The sequence below is a fragment of the Pagrus major genome, chromosome 22, assembly GCF_040436345.1.
Source record: "Pagrus major chromosome 22, Pma_NU_1.0".
Classification (NCBI taxonomy): Eukaryota; Metazoa; Chordata; class Actinopteri; order Spariformes; family Sparidae; genus Pagrus; species Pagrus major.
Window position 1 is genome coordinate 7,469,299 of NC_133236.1, and position 7,947 is coordinate 7,477,245.

The window sequence follows — 7,947 nt, forward strand, 5'->3', positions numbered from 1 at the left end:
AAGCTTCAAAACTTTGACACTCTACCAACCCCTGTAGCATCAGTTTTGCTATGTTGTGTTGCTGAGATGTCTACTGAAGTTAGCATGCTAACCAACTGTTCTGTAACACCACTTTGTACCACAAGAGGCGATAGTCTCATAGATCCCCTGGTCTTAACTGAGAATATGCAAATGGTGTGATCTCTATGTTATACAAGCTCTCTTAATTTTTGTGTAATAATTGAACAAAATAAACTCACAAAATGGCAAGAGACAAACAGAAAACTACAACTGTAGACCTTTCTGAATGAAAGCTCAACAACACAGTCTGTTTGGTTTTCCTCAGTCTAACAGCCTCTGGTTTGGTCAAAATAAATCCTCGATTCACCGTGAAAGATGTGAAAATATTCTGACTCCACACGCTGCTTTTGCCTGCTACTGAAGCCCGCCTCTCTCCTGTGTCTGCCTCCGGCATGTCTTCTAGTCCTGGTCAGAGCTACTGTAATTCAACTCTGCACAGTGCCCCCTGTCTTCAAACTGGCATCTGTCAGTCTCAAAGCCTCTGCTCAGTTCCTGTCTGGTGTCCAGCCATGTTCCCCAGGACACAACTGAGCCCAGTTGAACTGAGCTCCATTGCTTGTGGTGACTCCCGCTGGGATCCGAGATCACTGTCCAGGCAAACTCTAGTCAGTTAATAGGGACACTGAGCTGACTTGCCAACAGCAGCTAGTGGCTATAGCCAAAGATAGCTAGGAGCAAAAAGTATAGTGAGCAGCAGCCAGCGATAATGCAGCCGCTTATATTTTTGGAGCTTACTTGTTACCCCTGCACTGTGAGTAGAATATGTAGAGCATCACATCCCTTTAGTTTGGTTCATTGAGGTGAATAACTTGTGAGGCACACATACATGCACAAAAGCATGGAATATACCACCAGACAGTGCACTTTTGCCATTATCCTACTCTATTTTTATCTTTGTCTATTTCTCTACTCGCGCTCTCCTTCTCAAAGTGTTTATTTTCCTCTCTCCTTCTCCCTCTCTCTTAAACACACACAGACACACATGCCATCCTTATCCCCTACTGGCTTCATGTTTAGCATGCCAACCTTTCATCTGTTTATGCAGGATAAGTACACCATAACTAATAAAAAAGGAATCCGTGAAACAAACACACACACACACACACACACACACACACATGGGAGCATCAACATACATACATGTGTAGTGAAAAATACACATGATCTACAGGCACACACCTTCTCTGGAGAAAATCTTCACTGGCAGAATTCTATTTCCTTTGAGCTGCATCTGTTCCTAGGTAACCTATTTCTGATGGGGATTTGGATGTGAGTGTGTGTGTGTGTGTGTGTGTGTGTGTGTGTAATGACTCAGTGACTGTCTTACACTGAATGTTTACAGTGTGGGCCAGACCTCAGAATTTACTAAAACACCAGGTTGACAAGCAGTGGGTTACATGTAGTCTGTGATGTGGGATTACAGTAATCTGATCACAGCAAGACTAAAAGGCTAAAGCTCAGCTCGCAGCCCCTATAGGCTGCAACAATCATTACACCAAAAACAACCAAACGTCATATAGGCATACCGTACATATACCAAATATTATTTTCAGAATGAATTAAGGTTTTTCTAAATGTCATTTCCCATTTTATTGGTACTAGTACGCTCAGCAAAGAGATGCTTTTACAGGAAATCACACTGTATTTTGGACAGCAGGATGTGAACACACAGCACCAATTGTTTTGGTGGGGTTTCTTGCTGGTTTTCTTGCCAGCCTGGACCCTCACCAGTATGCTTTCAGAACCAACAGAGCCACAGAGGATGCCATGTCTACTGCCCTCCGCTCAGTCTTCACACACCTGGAGAATAAGAACAGCTACATCAGAATGCTGTTGGTTGATTTTAACTCAGCATTCAATACAATCTCACTTGTGAAAGTTATTGGAAAACGTAACTCTCTGGGCTCAGTACCAAACCCAGCTGCAATGCAACTACATTTGACTTCCTTGCAAACAGACTGCTGACAGTTTGGATTAGCAGTCACATCTCCTCTAATGTACTGCTAAACACTGGAGCCCCCCATGGCTGTGTGCTCAGCCCCCTCCTGTTCACACTGTATATCCATGACTGCACTCCCAGACATCAGGAGATGACATCACCATCATCAGTTGCATTATTAACAATGCTGAGAGTTCATATTGGGAGGAACTCAACAATCTTGCAGAGTGGTGCACAGAGAAGACTCTACTGCTCAACGTCAACAAAACCAAGAAGCTGATTTTTGATTTTAGAAAGAAGGCGGCAAAGACACACACCCCTGTGCACATCAGGTTCCTGGGAATCAACATTAGCGAAAAACATATCATGGTTATCCAACCAAAAAGCACATAAAAGGCTCTGCTTCTTAGGCTGAAAGGCTGAATTCCGTGCCAAGTTCTCATCCTTTTTTGGGACAGAGGAGCAATAGAAAGCATTCTGACTGGAAACATCACAAACTATCATGGTTCATCACGGCCCAGGACAGGCAGGCTCTACAGCGGCTGATTAAAACCACCAGAACATCACTGGTACCATCTACAGAGCATCAGTGACATCAGTGAAGTGAGATGTCTGCACAGAGCCCAAAGATACTAAAAGACAACACCCACCCAGCCACAGTCTGTTCACCCTGCTGCCATCTGACAACAAATACAGAAGTGTCCGCTGCCATACTAGCAAACTATATGGAGAAGCCTAAACTCATCCTCAACATACCGAAAAAAAAAAAAAAAAAAAAAAAGTTTTGTGGACTGAAAAGCAGGTCAAATAAAGTGCAAAAGCTTCAGCATAATATTTTCACAGGTACCACCTACATTCTAGGACTCTTAAACAAATTAGATTATAGTATTTGATGTTTGATTGTTTTTCTACTCTTCCTGTATAGCCTCATGTTCTCAAAACACAGCATATCATATACTGTATTTGTATATGGAAGCATTAAAGTAAGTATCAGTGTCCAAGGGAACCACCTTAGCCGTGAAAGTTCATACTTCACCTTGGAAACAGTTTTTTAAGGATCAGCTCTTTTAAAACTTATTCTCTGCGTTTGCTTAAAAGATGAGCAATAAAGTTCATTTTAAAAGTGCTGTGGACTACATTATAAAGTACCGATCTCACAAGACTGTAGATCCATCTCCATGTCAAGTAAGCCAGCTCCATCCACTGATGAAGACCATGTGATAATGTTGAAAGCTGCAGTATGGACCTTGAGTTTAGACAAACCAATCAACAGACTATGGCAATGTACATTTCTGCAAACCGGGGTTATGTTGAAATATAACATTACTACTCTTTGTTGCAACTTTACGTTTCTGCTAATGGTCGGGTTAGGTTTAGGCACAAAAGACACTTGGTAAGGGTTAACAAGAAATTATGTTTTGGCTTGACTGGTTTTGTCACCACAAACACAGCTGGTTTAGTTGCCGCACACAGTGTCCTTAAGTGGCTTACCAATGTTGAAACGTCACCTCAAACAGTGGCCCTTTTGCTTTGCTTGTGAATGTGATGTGAGGCAAGCATTTTATTTTGCAACTTAGATTGTTGGGATCAGAAGCAAAGATACCACGGGGGCAGAGTGGGCGGTTACCCCAGGGCCCACACTCTGCAGGGGCCTCGTTTCTTTATCACAATGTATGAGCTTGGCCAATTGTTTGTGACAGTGGTGAAGGAAGTCTTTCTTTAGACTGTTTGTCACTTGTGTAGACGGCTGTAGTGATGAACTGCAACATCCCCTTTACTCATGGTGAGTACTACAAAGCAACAGAAAATGATCATTGCCAGGATAAATCACCAAGTGATACAGAAGTGAAGTGTTACAGACAATAAGGAATAGTGGAAATTTGAAACATAAACAGCAAACTTCACAAAGTACCCTGACAAGCACTAGGCCTGATGGGAAATATGGGACGATGCTGACAACTGGCTGATTGAATGACAAGGTTACTATTGGTCGGCGGAATGCTTCATGACAGATGTCTTGTTTTAATCCAGCTAAGCGGTAAAATGGAGGGAAAATACAAATCATGTGCATTAAAGTGCAAGGAGCGAGAAACAGGAAGTATTTAATTGTATTGTCATCTTACTTATCGTCTTGCTCATCTTTGAAACACAACAGTATCTACAACGATGCTGGAACTACAGATGATCTATCTGTTGCTGAAGCTAGCGCCACTAGCCTGACAGTGGTTAACGAGGCTAATCAAAGCACACCAGAGGAGTGAGGACCACTGCCAGCAACCAGAGAACAACTGCATTAGAAGTGATGAGGTGGAGGACACCTGCCCAGCCTTGGATTCTTCCAGCAGTATTGGCAACACAGGACATTGCCATATCCATAACTGACTGTTCTTCACACAAAACTATTCCCATCAGCAGCTCCACTGCCTAACAAAGTTTCAGCTGTCTGAGGCTGATCAAGAGCTATTTGTATTCATGCATGGATGAGGCCAGACTATCCGGCCTCATTTTCCTGTGTGTCAAATGGGACATAAACATTGACAAGGACAAAGTGGTTGGCAGGTTTGCCACCAGGAAGGAGAAGGAATAAAGTTTTAAAAATGAAACATTCTATGTACAAAGTTCACTAACTAACCCTTCAGATTGTTCTGTGGAGGAAAGTGGATTACACAAAAAGACAGCGCTGAAATAGAAGACTGAAGGACTACCATTAGTGACTCCTGTTTGTGGTGTCTGCTTTGTATTTGAGTTAGTGATGTAGACCGCCGTGTTTGTTATTCCTGTGTAGGCAGCTGTCTGTCTGTCGCTGTCCATCTGCAGTAGTGCTGAACCGTCCATCACTGGGTGCATGTAGAGCGCCGCCTGCTGTCCTGTGCTGAAACATTTGAGCACCACAGTGGCATTCTGTGTTCTTCTGTTCCTTCTTTTGTTCTTCAGAACAAGCTTCTCTGAGTGGAATCACAGTTTTCTTAGCCATAAGCTTGCATGGCTCAATAAGTGACAATTTGTGTTTATAGATAGGACAGGATATTTAGGATTTTAGGCAAGATAGGATACTTTAGCTATTTAATATGAATGTAAAATGAAGGGTACCCTTGAGAATCAAGGATCAAGAATTCACTAACTATAGTTTTGAATAGTCTTTTAGCCAAGATAACAAGATAACATTACAGCTGCTGAGCTTGCGTGTCAATTGATCTGTCTCTATGTCAACTGAGCCAACCATATCCACTGGTGACCACCATGTGATGGTGAAAAGCTGGGAAAAAAATAGTAAGTGGACCTTCAGTTGAATTGTATTGTCAAATTAGACACTATAAAGTTTTTCACTTTAAATCATTTGCTCTAAAGACTTGTTACAGGCTCTGTAAAGACATTTAAAAGGCATACACACTTATATAATTTCACAAACATTTAAATAAAGGTTGATTCTAATTCTAGTTAATGTAAAAATACTGCATTTCCCACTATTCAAATCAAAGTTGTCAGTTGGGAAAGTTTCCTCGATTACACACACTGAAACACACTCATGCACACATTCACCCTCCCACACACACACACACACACACACACACACACACAGAGACTGGATGCCATTATGAATTACCATGAGTGGATTTATTATTAAAAGTGAGCTTGCCTGGCTGTGTGTGAGGACTTATTAGCTACATTCTGTATAGCTGTGATGTGCGTACTGTGTGCTGCTGTTAATTAACCACAGTCAGGAGGTCATTTTGTGCACAGTTAATGACGGTGAGCATAACCATACTGCAGTATTACTTTATATATGGTTTGGCTTGGTCTCAGTGAAGAGAAAGACACTCACTGTTAACTGAGCATGTGTACCTCTGGATTGATGTGTACAGTACAAACTTGTGTGTACATCTTCAGGCACACTGGTGTCCATGCTACAGCGTCGTGCAGGCTCAGTGTGAAGTAAAGTACGGCTGCTGGGAAGACTAAAATAACAAGAACATTCAGACTTGTACTGTTTGCACAAATACTCACAAGCATACAGAAATAGCTGAGGGACAACAAAGCCTGGGCAGTTCTTAGAGGAGGAACTGCTTACAGGCTGGACACACTGGATGTGTGTGCACACCTCTAACTTTTCATTTCAGCGTCCATGTTAACAGGTTAGAGCAGTCACACTGGATGCATGAATGCGTGCATGAATCGACCTGTAGACAGTCATATGGACATCATATCAGCATTTTACTACAGTTTTATTGTCTGTATGTGTAGAATATGTCACAGACATGAAGAGAATACAAACAACAGGTGGAAGGCAGTTTTTTTCCAGTGCACTCTCTTTCACTTTCTCTACCTCGCTCCCTCTTGCCCCCCCTCCGGCTTTCTAGCTCTTTCAGCGGGGTAAAGGATAATATATTATTAATTGTATTTATTGATTATTATCAAAGTCAAACTCCATGTAAACAGATAGGGCAGGCAGGAGCCGTGCAGCCTGTATGAACACAAACACGTGAGTGAGCCGCAGCAGCTCAGCAATGCAGCCACGCATTATCTACTGAGAAAAGTAATCCATTAGAGAACTTTTGAGTTATCAAAAATTATAGTAAAACCTCTTTGCGACTCATTGTGCATGTGGGTTATATCGTCCAGACGACGTGTAGCCAACTGTACCTGTACCTTTGAATATATTGACTCTACCGTCATGTTGTAGCCTTCTTTACAGCCCACAATCAGTAACTCTGCAGCCTAATACTAGGAATGACAGACGCAATATAACATTTACAGCTCTTTATTTTGCTCACAATCTGACAGTGAACTGTGCAGAGGCATACAGTATCAGGCACAGATGTTTCATTGTTGTGCTGACAAAAGGAAAAGACAGCAATGTTTTCCAGAAACAAATTACTTTTTTGAAAAACTAACTAAATAATGCATTACTTTGTAATGAGTTACCCCCAACACTGGCCCCCAATCAAGTGTGATAAACTGTAAATCAAGAATTGTACCATTAGGGATACTCAAACTTTTTTCTTTTTTCTTTTTTTTACCATCCAGCGTTTTGATCCCTGCCACTATAATTTAAAGCTGACATATCAATGCAGTCTGCCAGCGGTAACAGGTGGATGCCTGAGCGGTGGTGATGAGCTGAGAGATGCATAAACAGAGCAGAACAGCGTTGAATGAGCTAATGAGTTTGACAGCTTAAATGGGCCACCCAAATGGTGATGGCAGTGTGCAAGCTCAGCTGACACACGAGATGAGTCAGAGCACAACATCAGCCTCAGTTCTCTACCTTAACTAACTCCATGATTGTACTGAAACACTCTGGGTAAAGGAAACTAGAGCAGAAAAAGTGGACATATGAGTGAAGGAACATTAGAAATACAGATGCCTGGTCAATAAAATGTGGTGGTCCAATACCACTGGGTACCTTCAAATGAACAAGTAATTAGAATACCTTTTGGTGTCTAAGCTCTTGATGGTGTACGTGCTGCGTCAGAAAGTTAAACAACCTGACAAAAATAACAATCCTCAACACCAAGGCTCATTAAGACTTTTATAGATTTTACACTGAACACGTTTGGAGAGAAAAATCTTTTGGCAGTTCTTCAAGAGCAGAACGACAAGTTTGACGAGCACAGTTCTGGCAGTTTAAGTGGCCAATTTATACTTTCCACTCATATCAGTTTGACTTTGTCTGTTATACAGCTCCAAAAGAGGCAGCATTTGACAATTTGGACCATACCTATGGACAACAATCCGTGATAGCCCAATTTGCAGCCCTTTTAGGTGACTCAAGTTCACAAACCAGGGAATAACAGTGCAGACAAATAAGGTTCAAGTCCATGAACACCTTTTTTTTTTTTTTTTAGAAAACCACTGACATTTGCAATAACACAAACAACTCAAATCCAGGCTTAGAACAGAGCCTTTCTCACCAGTAATTTGTGTGTGTGTGCTATTTGAAAGACAAAAAG